We start from the raw sequence: 16,457 nt of genomic DNA on the forward strand, positions 1-16,457 counted from the left end.
TTGGGGCTTGGGGCCTGGGGCCTTGGGGCGGATACCTATAAAACCCTGCACTTCCAGGCAAGGTCTGGGTAATCCTGAACCCTCAGGCCTTTACTGGGGAAGAGGGATTTCTTAGAGGAGAAAAAGAGAGGCCATGGGAAGGATGATACTGGGGAGAGAGCCCCACCTCAAGGCCTGGTGGGCTGAATCCTGGGCTGAGAGTCATCATGAGTTCTGTCCTGAGAAGTGAACTGGCTTGGAAAAGCCACCTCCCCCTTTGGAGCCTTGGTTTCCTCAGCATGTAATGAGGGGCTTAGATGATTCCCCAGGACAACCCAGGCTCTGGAGTAAAGGAGGGTACAGGATGGGTGAAGCTCACCAAGGGAAGCAGCTGAGGGCATCCTTGTCTCCACTGCATCCCAACGGAGTACCTGAGTGCAGAACTGAAGGGAGGAGAGGAGTCTCAGGAGGAGGGATGGGAGGGGAGAGGAGGTCCCAGAGCAGCTTCTGCCAGGGAATCACAAAGACACGTATTTCAAATTCCAGTTTTGCTTCCCCAGGAATGAATTGGAGAGGGAATTCCCCCGTGGTCCAGGGTTACAATTCTGTTCTTCCACTGTACAGGACACAGGTTACATCCCTGGTTTGGGAAGTAAGATGCCAAGGCCAAGAAAAGAAAGAATAAAATGGGGAAAACACAGCCTACTACCTAGAATGGATGTGAAAAGAAAATCTGTGGGTAAGGGCCCCTTAGACACCCTTTTCTCCCGCCAGGGGCCCATTCAGAGGCAACTCATCCAAAACCACGTCCCAGAGCCCAAGCCAGGGCGGAAAAGGAGCAGATGCTGCCCCCTGGTGGATCGGTCTGTCACTGCCCAAGTCCGAAGCAAAGTGGTGTGACATTGGACAGGTTTCTTTCCCTCCTTCTGGGATTTTTTGTTCGTTTCTTTTTCTGGCCATGGCACCGGGCTTGTGGGATCGTAGATCCCTTACCGGGTATTGAACCCTTGCCTTTGGCAGTGAAAGCGTGGAGTCCTAACCTCTGAACTGCCAGGGGAAACCCCTGGAGTCTCCTTTTCGGGCAGGACCTTCAGAACAGTTTGAGGTTGGGAATGGAAAAGTCACCCTTTTCTAGTTGTTTTTGTGGAGGTATGATCAGATGTATGATCTCCAAGCCAGGCTTCAGCAATACGTGAACCGTGAACTTCCAGATGTTCAAGCTGGTTTTAGAAAAGGCAAAGGAACCAGAGATCAAATTGCCAACATCCGATGGATCATCAAAAAAGCAAGAGGGTTCCAGAAAAACTTCTATTCCTGCTTTATTGACTATGCCAAAGCCTTTGACTGTGTGGATCACAGTAAACTGTGGAAAATTCTGAAAGAGATGGGAATACCAGACCACCTGACCTGCCTCTTAAGAAACATGTATGCAGGTCAGGAAGCAACAGTTAGAACTGGACATAGAACAACAGACTGGTTCCAAATAGGAAAAAGGAGTACGTCAAGGTTGTATATAGTCACCCTGCTTCTTTAACTTGTATGCAGAGCACATCATGAGAAACGCTGGGCTGGAGGAAGCACAAGCTGGAATCAAGATTGCTGGGAGAAATATCAATAACCTCAGATATGCAGATGACACCACCCTAGAGGCAGAAAGTGAAGAAGATCTAAAGAGCCTCTTGATGAAAGTGACAGAGGAGAGTGAAAAAGTTGGCTTAAAACTCAACATTCAGAAAACTAAGATCATGGCATCCGGTCCCATCACTTCATGGCAAATAGATGGGGAAATAGTGGAAACAGTGGCTAACTTTATTTTTCTGCACTCCAAAATCACTGTAGATGGTGACTGCAGCCATGAAATTAAAAGACGCTTACTCCTTGGAAGGCAAGTTATGACCAACCTAGACAGCATATTGAAAAGCAGAGACATTACTTTGCCAACAAAGGTCCGTCTAGTCAAGGCTATGGTTTTTCCAGTGGTCATGTATGGATGTGAGGGTTGGACTATAAAGAAAGCTGAGCGCCGAAGAGCTGATGCTTTTGAACTGTGGTGTTGGAGAAGACTCTTGAGAGTCCCTTGGACTGCAAGGAGATCTAACCAGTCTGCCGGGAGCCGGCACACGAGATCCCACCCATGACAAGGTCATGAGGAGAAAACCTGACAGGCAAGGCGGATCAGATTTTCAGGGATTCCGAAAAGCTGCCCCTGGCACTCACCTTAAAGATGATATCTGTCTTTCGGATGCTTGCTTCAAGACTACTTCCTAATTTATGTGACTCAGGCAGAAGGCCTTCCCCAATCTCTTCCCAAATAAGCATCAATTTAGAACTTTAATCAATAACTTTCCCAGGTGGTGGTATTTTATGAGATTATCCAGAGTGAAAGGAGTGTTTTAATTTAAACTCATTTGCTGGTATTTTAGTTTGTTTGGCAAATGCATTTATGCCCTTGGGACTAATATGCATGACTGCTCACAATACCCTAATCATAAAACAGCATAAAGAACCTGATCATATAAAGGCCCTAATAGACATAGAGCCTTTTTGGGGGGTGAAGGAGTCCTATTAGAAAACCTAAGAAAAATTATTCTAAAGATGGTTATTGGGTTAACATTTGCTTGCTGTGTTCTTGCTCTTAATGTGCTAAGGTTGTGTTATAGAAACGATTGTTAATATAGTTATAGATCTAGAAAAATAAGAGCTTAGCCCTAGTGTGGTAACAATGAGATGGTTGTTAATTGTCAGCCAGGAGTGCTAGGCAGAGGCTGCCTCACCAAAGTCGCAGAGTCAGTGTAGGGTAAACTTAGATAAACTCAACTGACAACTTCTGCAGAAGGGTTAATTTTTATGTTAACAAGGTTATACTTCTACTCTGTACTGTTGCCCTATGAGACTGCTACCTTTCAGTTAAGGTCACCATAGAAACGGAAAATAGGTTTACATTCACCTGACCTGCATAAAATGTTAATAGGCCCCAAGGCCAGAAGATAATATACAAGACCCTCATAAACAAAGAAGCATGCAGAAAACACCCTGGTTTTGTGAAGAACAAGCTGATGTAATGTTAAACTATCTTCCCCTTAGAAATGTACTAACTTAGGGTATAAAAGCTACGGTAAAAAATAAAGCATTGCCAGACCCTGCAAACACCTCTGTCTGGTCACTCTCTCTCTCTCTCTTTCTCTCTCTCTCCCTCGCAGACTTGGCCCTATCAAGGTTGGTCTCACGTGTCTTCTCTCGCCGACGCCGTTCATCCGGAGGGTACCCCCTGGATCCTGCCGAGGCTGGACCCTGGCACCAGTCCATCCTAAAGGAAATCAGTCCTGACTATTCATTGGAAGGACTAATGCGGAGGCTGAAATTAAAATACTTTGGCCGCCTGATGCAAAGAGCAGATTCATTTGAAAAGACCCTGATGCTGGGAAAGATTGAGGGCAGGAGAAGGGGACAATAGAGGATGAGACGGTTGGATGGCATCACCAACTCAATGGACATGGGTTTGGGTGGACTCCAGGAATTGGTGATGGACAGGGAGGCCTGGTGTGCTGCGGTTCATGGGGTCGCAAAGTCAGACACGACTGAGCGATTGAACTGATACTGATACTGATCAGATGTAAATGAACATTTTCTGAGCAGGAAATCTGTTTTCAGTGACATTTCTTATGCTTTTACTGAGGGCCTAATAGCTGGTGCTGGGAAGGCAGAGGCGGGAGGAGGCTGGAGGGTGGAGAAGGCTGTGAAGAGGCAGGTGCAGCAGGTTGTGGTGTCTTAGGAGACAGATCCACACGGGGACAGATTCCAGCATCCATCTGCACAGGAGACTGGCAATTGGGGAGACCTTGGCCTCAGGAGGGCCTTGGGTGATCAGCAAGAAACAGCAGCCAGAGCCCCAAGAGGGTGACAGTGCCCGGGGAGCAACAGCTAACAGCTGCGAGGGGGGAGGAACAAGCTCACCAGAGAGAGACAGAGAGGTGAGCTGAGGGGAGAGAGCCAGGCTCACGCTGTGCGGGGAACTAGTAGTTGGCCAGTTATCCGAGCTGAGAGACTCTTTAGAGCTTTCCCAACAGGGGCCAATCCCCAGAGGCCTTACATGTTTGATTCAGCTTTTTAAAAAATGTATTTACTTTCCGGCTCTTTCGGGTTTTAGTTGTGACACACAGTCTCCAGAGCCACTCAGACTGACTTACCGAAATGCATGGGGGAATCTTAGTTCTGGACCAGGAATCAAACTGTGTCCCCTGCACTGGGAGGCGGATACTTATCCACTGGACCACGGGGAAGACCCTGATTCAGCCTCTTGATTTCATGGATTTCTGTCAAGTCACCCATGTTGTTTGGCTCACACAAATAGGTGCATGCTCAAATTTGGGAGTTTGTCAGAATCATCTGGAGGACCTGATATACACAGAGCTGAGGCCTTCTTTCAAAATTTCTGATTCAGAAATTTGAAGACTTTGTCAGACCCAGCCTAAGCACAGTATACATTGTCTCACTGGACCCTCCTCCAGTCATTCAACACATATTCATCAAAACTCAAGTAGATTCAGAGCACTATCATATGTGCTGAGAATAGATCAGCAAACGAAAGGTTTCCCATCAAGGTGAAAGTACAGCACTAACGGCTGTGTGTTTGTGAATATACCTACATTCTATGTGTCTGTGTCCATATCTACATGTGTATCTATGCCATGTGAGCATCATGGGTGCCAAAGCCCCTTGGCAGTCAACAGAAATACAAGACCAGGGAGAGGGGGATGTGAACTAGGAGGGCTCAGGGTGAGTAGGTGTAGATCGTTCGCGAGATTCCAAACGGAATCATTTCTATTTTACAGGCAAGAAGTGACTTTCCCTAGGATATACTCATTAAGACATTCCGATGTGCTGCATTTCCTCGTGTAGCTTCACAAGTACCCTCATCAGAGAGGCATTCTTATCATCCCCAATTAAAATATCAGGACCCCAGTTTAAAAATCTGAAGCTCCAGTGGTTAGCAGGATTCTTGAATGCAAATCCTTACTTCTTTTCTCATTAGGCAAGATGCTTAGCCTCTCAGCACTTCCATCTGTAACAGTGCTTTCAAGAAATATATGAGGCACACACATAACTGTTTTTTTTTTTTTTTTTTTAATTTGGCCACACTCTGTGGCTTTTGGGATCCCAGTCCTCCAACCAAGGATGGAACCTGGACTCCCACACTGAAAACACTGAGGCCTAACCACTGATCCACCAGGGAATTCCTTCCTGCAGGTAAATGCAAACATTCTTAGGCAGATAAAAAAATAAACAGAAGTGGGTGAAAATAAGTTTAATATGTTCTCTAACTCAAGTTATTTCAAAATTCTTCAGTGGTCAGTGGTTAGAGCTCTATCCTTTCAATGACAAGGCAGGGAGGGTTCCATCCCATCCCTCCTCAGGGTTATTTCAAACCCTGGGGCACATTGCCCCCTCCCCATACAAAATCAGATATCTAAAATATTATTTCAATATGTAATTAATATCAACATTACAGAGATATGTTACAATTTTTAATAGTAAGTCTTTGACATCCCATGTGTCTTTTCCACTTTCAGTACCTCTGAATTGGGAGGAACCATCAGCCCAGAGTTCCCTGGATGCATGTATCTAGTGGCTGTGACAACACAGATCAACAGAATATTTCCTGTTGTTTAGTCGCTAAGCAGTGTCCGACAGTTTGGGACCCTGTGACCCGCCAGGTTCCTGCGTCCATGGGATTTCCTAGGCAAGAACACAGTCACGGGTTTCCATTTCCTCCTCTAGGGGATCTTGCGACCCAGGAATCGAACCCAGGTTTCCTGTCTTGCAGGCGGATTCTTGACAATCCGAGCCACCAGCGAAGCCCACAGCTGAGGAGGAGGCGCAGGGAAGCGAGGTCCTAGGTGGAGGGACCTTTCGGTAGGAAGCCCGGGATCGGTTTGGTTCCTAGAAGCACCGAAGGACGCGGGCGCTGGAGCTGGAATGAACCCCTCCCGCGGCCCGGCCCGCCCTCCGCATCCACACGCCCCCTCCCTTCCCCGCTGTGGGCCATCCGCCTTCCGCCTGGCAGGGAAGCCCCCTCCAGACACCCGACCCTACGAAGCCCCTCTCTCCGCAGGCGGAGGCCTGTGTAACACACTGCAGTCCGGCCGTTTCGAGCGAGTCAGCCTTGCGACCTTGTCTTCAGGAAAACTCTCGGCCAAGAGCTCCTCTCACAGGCCCCTCTCGCCGCCCACCCCGCACCCGCTCCGGTCGGGTCTCTCCTCTCCCCCAGCACCAGGGAGGAGTTACCAATGCCGCAGCCGCGAGGCCGTCCCCAGGGCGCTGCGGTCCCGCCGGAGCCACGCCTTCCTGGCGACAGAGGGCGGGGCATGCAGATTCGAGATGGCGCTTCTGCCCGTGAACCACAAAGCTACAGCAGATGCGGAATTTCTCTTTTACAATGTGGAGGATGAAGCCTGCTCGAGAGTCTGGTGTGGTGGCGCCATAGCAGTGTCAACGAGACAAAGGCAGGGCGCCCTGGAGTGAGCGGGGACCCGGGTCACACTGAGTGCAACATGCTCGACAGCAGGACGGTGACAGCGACGGGCGGTGCAGCGGCATCGCTTCTCGGCCTTTTGGCTAAGATCAAGTGTAGTATCTGTTCTTATCAGTTTAACATCTGATACGTCCTCTATCCGAGGACAATATATTAAATGGATTTTTGGAGCAGGGAGTTGGAATAGGAGCTTGCTCCGTCCACTCCACGCATCGACCTGGTATTGCAGTACTTCCAGGAACGGTGCACCCCTTCGGGGACACTAACAAAAGTACCCAGAAGTAGAAAGTGGCTCTTTATCATCAAGGGTTGGATTATCTCAGTGGAGTTACCTTTTGGTAGGGTTTCTCTGGCAGTCCACTCCAGTACTCTTGTCTGGAAAACCCCAAGGACAAGAAGCCTAGTGGGCTCCAGTCCATTGTGTTGCAAACAGTCAGACTTGACAGGACTGAGCAATTTCACCAAGCACCTGGCCTTAGCTGGGAGTTTCCTGGTCTGGGGTCTGGTCTCTGAGACCTTGGGGCTTGGGGCTTGGGGCTTGGGGCTTGGGGCCTGGGGCCTGGGGCCTGGGGCCTTGGGGCTTGGGGCGGATACCTATAAAACCCTGCACTTCCAGGCAAGGTCTGGGTAATCCTGAACCCTCAGGCCTTTACTGGGGAAGAGGGATTTCTTAGAGGAGAAAAAGAGAGGCCATGGGAAGGATGATACTGGGGAGAGAGGCCCCCCTCAAGGCCTGGTGGGCTGAATCCTGGGCTGAGAGTCATCATGAGTTCTGTCCTGAGAAGTGAACTGGCTTGGAAAAGCCACCTCCCCCTTTGGAGCCTTGGTTTCCTCAGCATGTAATGAGGGGCTTAGATGATTCCCCAGGACAACCCAGGCTCTGGAGTAAAGGAGGGTACAGGATGGGTGAAGCTCACCTAGGAAGCAGCTGAGGGCATCCTTGTCTCCACTGCATCCCAACGGAGTACCTGAGTGCAGAACTGAAGAGAGGAGAGGAGTCTCAAGAGCAGAGATGGGAGGGGAGAGGAGGTCCCTGGGCAGCTTCCGCCAGGGAATCACAAAGACATCTATTTCAAATTCCAGTTTTGCTTCCCCAAGGATGAATTGGAGAGGGAATTCCCCAGTGGTCCAGGGTTACAGTTCTGTTCTTCCACTGTACAGGACACAGGTTACATCCCTGGTTTGGGAAATAAGATACCAAGGCCAAGGAAAGTGCCGGGCCTACCGGCAAACGAACAGGTCGAGGACGCAATCACCAGCGCACCTGAGAAATAAAAGACTCGGAAAGATGGGGTTGAGAGGGACGGAGTCAGCTTGTGACTGATTCCGACGACTTTATTGAGGGGTAACATACATATATATGCTAAGAGGACTCACTAAATTTTAGATGAAAGACATGCATACGTGCAGAAGTGCAGACACTAGTTTTAGCTCAGGAATTTTATCTCAACTCTTTAAGACTACCAGAGCATGGCACTGGCGTCTTACAACAAAAGATTGCCTAGACATAAACCATTCACAGGAGCCTGACAATCTTATCAGAGTCAGGAGAATGGGCAAAAGGTGGCTGCAGCAATTTCCTTGAGGGAGGTGAGAAAGGCCAATTTGCACTTTAATAAATCAGGGGTGGCGGGACAGAGAGGGACCTCTTGATCTCTCTCAGGGCCAAGAAGGAGCCTGAGCAGTCAGGCCGGCTCCCCGCAGGAAAGAAAGAATAAAATGGGGAAAACACAACCTACTACTTAGAATGAATGTGAAAAGAAAAACTGAGGGGAGGGTAAGGGCCCCTTAGAGACCCTTTTCTCCCGCTAGGGGCCCAATTCAGAGGCATCTCATCCAAAACCGAGTTCCCAGAGCGCAGGCCAGGGGTGGGGGTGAGGGGGAAGATGCTGCCCCCTGGTGGATGAGTCTGAGTCTGTCACTGCCTAATTCTGAAGCAAAGTGGTGTTGTGTTGGAAAGTTTCTTTTCCCTCCTTCTGAGGTTTTGTGGTATCTTTTTCTGGCCATGCGACCCAGCTTGTGACATCTTAGATCCCCTACCGGCTATTGAACCCTTCCCTTGGGCAGTGAAAGAATGGAGACCTAACCACTGAACTGCCAGAGAATTCCCCTGGAGTCTTCTTTTCAGACAGGACGTTCACTATGGTTTGAGTTGGGAATGGAAAAGCCACCCTTTTCAAGTGTTTTTTGTAGAGGTAAGATGAGATGTAAAAGAATATTTTCTGAGCAGGAAATTTGATTTCAGTGACATTTCTTATGCTTTTACTGAGGGCCTAATAGCTGGTGCTGGGAAGGCAGAGGCGGGAGGAGGCTGGAGGGCGGAGAAGGCTATGAAGAGGCAGATGCAGCAGGTTGTGGTGTCTTAGGAGACGGATCCACACGGGGACAGATTTCAGATTCCATCTGCACAGGAGACTGGCACTAGTGGAGACCTTGGCCTCAGGAGGGGCCTTGGGTGATCAGGAAGCAACAGCAGCCAGAGCCCCAAGAGGGTTACAGTGCCCGGGGAGCAACAGCTGCCAGATGGGAGGAACAAGCCCACCAGAGAGAGACAGAGAGGTGAGCTGAGGGGACAGAGCCAGGCTCACACTGTGCATGGACCTCGCTGTCGGCCAGTTATCCTAGCTGAGGGACTCTTTAGAGCTTTCACAACGGGGCCAATCCCCAGAGACCTTACATGTTTGATTCAACTTTTTAAAACTGTATTTACTTCCTGGCTGTTTTGGGTCTTAGATGTGACACACAGGCTCCAGAGCACTCACTCGTAGTTGCCTTGAGCATTGTGGGAATCTTAGTTCTTGACCAGGAATCAAACTGTGTCCCCTGCACCCAGAGGTGGATACTTAACCACTGGACCACCAGGAAGTCCCTGATTCAGCTTCTTGATGTCACAGATTTCTGTCAAGTCACCCATGTTGTTTGACCCACACAAATGGGTGCATGCTCAAATTAGGGATTTTGTCAAAATCATCTGGAGGACATGATATACACAGAGCTGGGGCCTCCTTTCAAAATTTCTGATTCAGAAATTTGAAGACTTTGTTAGACCTAGGCTAAGCACATTATACGTTGTCTCATTGGACCCTCATTCTGTCATTCAACACATATTCATCAAAAATCAAGTTTAAAAAAATATTTTAAAATATATATATAAAAAAATCAAGTATATTCAGAGCACTACCATAGGTGCTGAGAATAGACCCGCAAACAAAAGGCTTCTCGTCAAGGTGAAAGACAACACAGCAATAAAGGCTGTATGTTTGTGAATATACCTACATTCTATGTGTCTGTGTCCATATCTACATGTGTATCTATGCCATGTGAGCATCATGGGTGCCAAAGCCCCTTGGCAGTCAACAGAAATACAAGACCAGGGAGAGGGGGATGTGAAATAGAAAGGCTCAGGGTGAGTAGGTGTAGATAGTATGCAAGACTTCAAATGGAATCATTTCTAATTTTCGGGCAAGAAGTGACTTTTCCTAGGATATATTCATAAGACATTCTGATGTGCTGCATTTCCTCATGTAGCTTCACAAATACCCTCATCAGAGATGCATTCTTATCATCCCCAATTAAAATATCAGGACTCCCATCTTGAAACTCCAAGGCCCCAGTGGTTCACAGGATGCTTGAATGCATATCCTTATTTCTTTTCACATTAGGCAAGATGCTTAGCCTCTCAGCACTTCCATCTGTAACAGTGCTTTCAAGAAATATGTGAGGCACACACATAACTGGTTTTTTTTTTTTTTTTCATTTGGCCACACTGTGTGGCTTTTGGGATCCCAGTTCTCCAACCAAGGATGGAATGCAGTCTCCCACACTGAAAGCGCCAAGGCCTATCCACTGAACCACCAGGGTGTTCCCTCCTTCAGGTAAATACAAATATTCCTAGGCATATCAAAAAATAAACAAGTGAGTGAAATTAAGTTTAATATGCTCTTTAACTCAAAATATCTCAGAAATTGATGCATGAGACAAGTGCTTGGGGCTGGTACACTGGGACGACCCAGAGGGATGGCATGGGGAGGGAGGTGGGAGGGGGGTTCGGGATGGGGAACACATGTAAATCCATGGCTGATTCATGTCAATCTATCGCTAAAACCACTACAATATTGTAAAGTAATTAGCCTCCAACTAATAAAAATAAATGGGGAAAAAAAAAAGATATCTCAGAAATTCTCTGGTGGTCAGTGGTTAGAGCTCAATGCTTTCAATGACAAGGCAGGGAGAGTTCCATCCCATCCCTCCTCAGGGTTCTTGCAAACCCTGGGGCACACACCCTCCCCCACCCAAGACACAAACCAGAAATCTAAAATATTTTAATATGTAATTAATATCAACATTACAGAGAAATGTTACAGTTTTATTTATTTATTTTACAATTTTTAAAACTAAGTCTTTGAGATCTCATGTGTGTTTTCCACTTGAAAGTGGAAACCGTTGAATTCCTGGTACCTCTGGATTCAGTGGTACCTCTGAATTCGGAGGAGCCACCAGCCCAGAGTTCCCTGGCTGCATGTGGCTAGTGCCTGTGACCGCTCAGATCAACAGAATGTTTCTTCTTGTTTTTAGTATCTAAGTAGTCTCCGACTCTTTGGGACCCAGTGACCCGCCAGGATCCTCTGTCCACTGGATTTCCTAGGCAAAACTACCGGAGTGGGTTGCAATTTCCTCCTCCAGGGGATCTTCCGACCCAGGAATCGAACCCAGGTTTCCTGTCTTGCAGGCGGATTCTTGACAATCCGAGCCACCAGCGAAGCCCACAGCTGAGGAGGAGGCGCAGGGAAACGAGGTCCTTGGCGGAGGGACCTTTCGGTAGGAAGCCCGGGATCGGTTTGGTTCCTAGAAGCACCGAAGGACGCGGGCGCTGGAGTTGGAGTGAACCCCTCGCGCGGCCCGGCCAGCCCTCCGCATCCACACGCCCCCTCCCTTCCCCGCTGTGGGCCATCCGCCTTCCGCCTGGCAGGGAAGCCCCCTCCAGACACCAGACCCTACGAAGCCCCTCTCTCCGCAGGCGGAGGCCTGTGTAACACACTGCAGTCCGGCCGTTTCGAGCGAGTCAGCCTTGCGACCTTGTCTTCAGGAAAACTCTCGGCCAAGAGCTCCTCTCACAGGCCCCTCTCGCCGCCCACCCCGCACCCCCTCCGGTCGGGTCTCTCCTCTCCCCCAGCACCAAGGACGAGCTCCCCTGCCGCAGCCGCGAGGCCGTCCCCAGGGCGCTGCGGTCCCGCCGGAGCCACGCCTTCCTGGCGACAGAGGGCGGGGCATGCAGATTCGAGATGGCGCTTCTGCCCGAGAACGACAAAGCTACAGCAGATGCGGAATTTCTCTTTTACAATGTGGAGGATGAAGCCTGCTCGAGAGTCTGGTGTGGTGGCGCCATAGCAGTGTCAACGAGACAAAGGCAGGGCGCCCTGGAGTGAGCGGGGACCCGGGTCACACTGAGTGCAACATGCTCGACAGCAGGACGGTGACAGCGACGGGCGGTGTAGCAGCATCGCTTCTCGGCCTTTTGGCTAAGATCAAGTGTAGTATCTGTTCTTATCAGTTTAATATCTGATACGTCCTCTATCCGAGGACAATATATTAAATGGATTTTTGGAGCAGGGAGTTGGAATAGGAGCTTGCTCCGTCCACTCCACGCATCGACCTGGTATTGCAGTACCTCCAGGAACGGTGCACCCCCTTGGGGGAACTTACAGAAGTGCCCAAAGTCAGAAACTAGCTCTTTCTCGTTATTTTTTGGTGTGTTACCTCTTTTTTTTTTTTTTTCTAGTTTGTTTACATGCTTAGCAAGTTATCCTGATAATGCAGAGGGAAGAATAAGTACATAAGTTCAGTCAGTGGGGGTAAAATATCAAAGCTAAGACTTAAAACTCACTTATTTTGTCATTTTCTTTTCCACATTCTTTCATTTTTCTGAAATTTAAACCATATCCAATTCTTTAAGAAGTTCTTTATTTCATAACCTCATTGAGTGCAGCTCTGTGGGATTCTCTCAAACCTCAAGCTCTCTGAAAAGTCAGTTCTTTCTACTCTGCATTCTCAGTCAGGAATGAGATGTTATGTCTCTACCGACTGCCTTCCTTTGCTGCCTCTAACATTTCGTCTGTGTACATGTTTTCTGAACTTCAGGCAGTTTCCAGTGAAAGCCACTGAGATCCACCTGGAGTCTAGGTTAAAATGATGGGCTTTAAATTCAGTCTCTGTGTTGGTTGTATTGGGATTTCATTTATACAGGTGGCTGACTGATGAGGTCTGTGCCACTGAAGAAGTTGTATTATTACTTGGAGTTTTTATTACGAAGAAGAGAAGAGGGCCTAAAGTAAGAACCACTGTGTCTTTTGGATACACAAGATAGGCTGTTCAGGTCAGCACAAAGTTCAAATCATGTATGAACCAGAACGACTTCCCCACCTTACCTTCTTTCGTCCATTTCCGTTGATTCCTGCATTCGACCAAGATCTAGCTGGGGTGCTGGTCTAAGTGCACCAGACAGTGTGGTGGGAAAAGCAGCCGCTGTGGCAATCTCCCCAGGTACCACCAGACAATTGCACTCATCTCCTGAACTAGTGAGGTTATGCTCAAAATCCTCCAGGCTGGTTCTCGGTGAACCGAGAACTTCCAGATGTCCAAACTGAGTTTAGAAAAGACAGAGGAACCAGAGATCAAATTGCCAGCATTCGCTGGATCCTAGAGAGAGCAAGGGAAATCCAGAAAAACCTCTACCTCTGTTTCGTTGAGTCAGCTAAAGCCTTTGACTGTGTGGATCATAACAAACTGTGGAAAATTCTCAAAGAGATGGGAATACCAGACCATCTTACCTGTATCCTGAGAAACCTGCATGCGGGTCAAGAAGCAACAGTCAGAACCTTCTATGGAACAACTGACTGGGTCAAAATTGAGAAAGGAGTACGACAGGCTGTTTTTTCTTGTACCCTGTCTGTTTAACTGTTACGCAAGCACATCATGCGAAATGCCGGGCTGGGTGAGCTACAAGCGGGAATCAGGATTGCCAGGAGAAACATCGACAGCCTCAGGTCTGCGGCTGATACCACTCTAATGGCAGAAGGGGAAGAGAAACTAAAGAGCCTCTTGCTGAGGGTGAAGGAGGAGAGTGAAAGAGCCGGCTTAAAACTCAACATTGGACTTCCTGGTGGCCCGGTGGTTAAGAACCTGCTTGCCAATGCAGGGGACATTTGTTCAATCCCTGGTCCAGGAAGATGCCACAGGCCCTGGGGCAACTAAGCCCCTGTGACACAACTACTGAGCCCGCACTCTAGAGCCCATAAGCCACAAGTAGAGAGTAGCCCGCGCTCCCAACTAGAGAGAGCCTACAGATGTCAACAAGGACCCAGCGCAGCCAAAAATAAATACATAAGTGATTTTGAAGAAAAACACCTCACTATTTAGAACAAAAAAAAAAACAACAACAACACTAAGATCATGACATCTGGTCCCATCACTACCTGGCAAATAGAGGGGGAAAAGGTGGAAGCAGTGACAGATTTCCTCCTCTTGGACTCTAAAATCACTGAGGAGGGTGACTGCAGCCAGGAAATCAGAGGACGGTTGCTTCTTGGCAGGAAAGCTATGACAAACCTAGACAGTGTGCTAAAAAGCAAAGACATCCCTTTGTCAACAGAGGTGTATATGGTCAAGGCTACAGTCCTTCCAGGAGTCATGTACGGTGGTGAGAGCTGGACCATAAAGAAGGCAGAGGCCGAAGAACTGATGCTTTGGAACTGTGGTGCAGAAGACTCCTGAGAGTCCCTTGGACTTCGAGGGGATCAAACCAGTCCATCTTGAAGGAAATCCACCCCGAATTCTCCTCGGAAGGACTGGTGCTGAAGCTGAAGCTCTGATACTATGGCCACCTGATGCGAAGAGCTGACTCCTTGGAAGAGACCCTGATGCTGGGAGAGATTGAAGGCAGAAGGAGTAGAGGGTGACAGAGGATGAGAGGGTTGGGTGGCATCACCGATTCACTGGACATGACCTTGGGAACTTTCTGGGAGATGGTGAGGGACAGAGAACCCTGGTGTGCTGCAGTCCATGGGCTCAAGGAAGAGTCGCACATGACTTGGTGACTGAACAACAGGACCAGTTTCGGGGGTGCGGGGTGTGCCAGGAGGCTTGGGGGAGGGGCCGGAGAGGGATAAGGCCTGGGGCAAGTGGGGTTGTGGGTATGTGGAGTTAAAAAAGCACGTCCATATTTCTATATGTGTGTGTATGTGTGCTAGTGTGTGTGTGTGTATTTGTATATGACATGTCTGTCTGGTGCTAGATACTCACAAACTCACAACCATCTTGGGGCACAGAGGGGCGGGCACCTCTAGTGGCAGAAGGGAGGGGGATGGCTGAAAAGGGGCCCACGTTAGGTTTTCTTAGAACCGAGCTTCCCACCAGGAGATGACGGCTCAGAGAAGTGTCTGGCAAAGTCACTGTTTCTCCCTAGTGTTTGCTAGTTGAGGGCTGACTCCTGCCGGGCGTGTCCAGAGGGGGCCTGAGAGCTAATCTGGCCGGCAGATTATTAGGGTTCCCTGAGAAGGTGTGAAACAGATCACCACCCCCACCCTTTCCCTCCCACAGGAGAGAGGGAAAACCCAGGGCAGCATGGAGTCACGGAGCCAGGAGCCGAGGCAGGGTCAGGTGAGGCCGTGACCCCAGGTGCCACCCACCCTTATAGAAACCCTGGTGCTGTGGGCCGGGCGCCAGCAAACCGGCGTGTGTGTCACCAGCAGCCCTGCGCCCCTCCAAAGTCGCCTTCTTCTGCTGGCCTCCCCCTCGGAGGCGCCATCAGTGAGCGGGGCCTGTGCTCCAGAAGCGGGCGAGGTCTTGGGACACCGTGGTCCACCCCGCAGGTCAGCCGCCCGCTAGCTGTGTGACCAGGGCAAGTTTCTTAGCCTCTCTGGTCTCATGGATCACGACAGTGACACGAGGATGATGACAGCGTCGATCCTCTCTAGGGTGTCCAGTATCCAGGTGGGTGTGATCACAGCAAAGAACGCAGGGCAGCGACTGCCAGGCGGCTGTCCTGTGGGGCCATCCCCGGGGGGCGGGTGGGGGTCTTTCCCCTCAGGGTTGACAGAACTAGAGCGTCGGTTAAGGGAGGGCCGACTCTGCTAGTCTCACAGACCCTGCAGCTCTCTAGCGCTGTGCAGAGAACTGAGAAAAGACAAGTGCGCCCGCCTGGCCATGTGAAAGTCGCTCAGTCGTGTCCGACTCTTGGCGACCCCATGGACTGGACCCCATGGAGTCCACCAGGCTCCTCTGTCCGTGGAATTCTCCAGGCCAGAATCCTGGATCGGGTAGCCGTTCTCTTCTGCAGGGGATCTTTCCAACCCAGGGATGGACCCCAGGTCTCCCACAGATCCCTTGCAGGCAGATGTTGCCACCACGGAAGCCCAAGAATACTGGAGTGGGTAGTCTGTCCCTTCTCCGGAGGAGGTTCCCAACCCAGGAATCAAATCGGGGTCTCCTGCTGGTGGATTCTTTACCAGCTGAGCCAGCATCCCAGGGTCTCAGTTAAGGAGCCCGGCCAGGACCGTGGGAAGGAGTCGGGTGTCTGGCAGCCTCGGGCTCACGCGGCTCCCCCGGATGCACAGCCACGGCCCCGGGGCTCACTTCAGGCTTCGCGGACCGTTCTGGTCCTGCAGCTCCCGCACCCCAAGCGCACTCCCCCCGCCTTCGGACCAGAGCTGGCACCTGTGATGCCTGAGCTGAGCCTGAGGATGCTGGTCACGCCCTCAGGGTGGAGGAGGGCGGTTCATGGGAGCAGGCCAGGGAGCCAAAAGAGATGTGAGAACCAACCAGAATGTGGAGAACAAGTTCAGTGTCACTGGTCTGGAGCGGACACGGGCTAGAGAGCCTGGCTAGGTCGCTCAGGGTGAGCCGAATGGAGAGGAGGGGAGGATGGTGGCCGCCTGCCCGAGAAAGCACC

General features: G+C 50.0%; 2 non-coding genes across 2 annotated transcripts; both read left to right on the plus strand.

The window, feature by feature from the left end:
- Window positions 1–6,574: 6,574 nt before the first annotated feature.
- LOC133058224 (U2 spliceosomal RNA) lies at window positions 6,575–6,765 on the plus strand. Its single transcript, XR_009693324.1, has one exon. It is a non-coding gene; the product is annotated as a U2 spliceosomal RNA (small nuclear RNA).
- A 5,245-nt stretch (window positions 6,766–12,010) lies between these two features.
- Window positions 12,011–12,201, plus strand: LOC133058229 (U2 spliceosomal RNA). The gene has a single exon (XR_009693329.1). It is a non-coding gene; the product is annotated as a U2 spliceosomal RNA (small nuclear RNA).
- Window positions 12,202–16,457: the final 4,256 nt, after the last annotated feature.

The sequence above is a fragment of the Dama dama genome, chromosome 5, assembly GCF_033118175.1.
Source record: "Dama dama isolate Ldn47 chromosome 5, ASM3311817v1, whole genome shotgun sequence".
In the NCBI taxonomy this organism is placed as follows: Eukaryota; Metazoa; Chordata; class Mammalia; order Artiodactyla; family Cervidae; genus Dama; species Dama dama.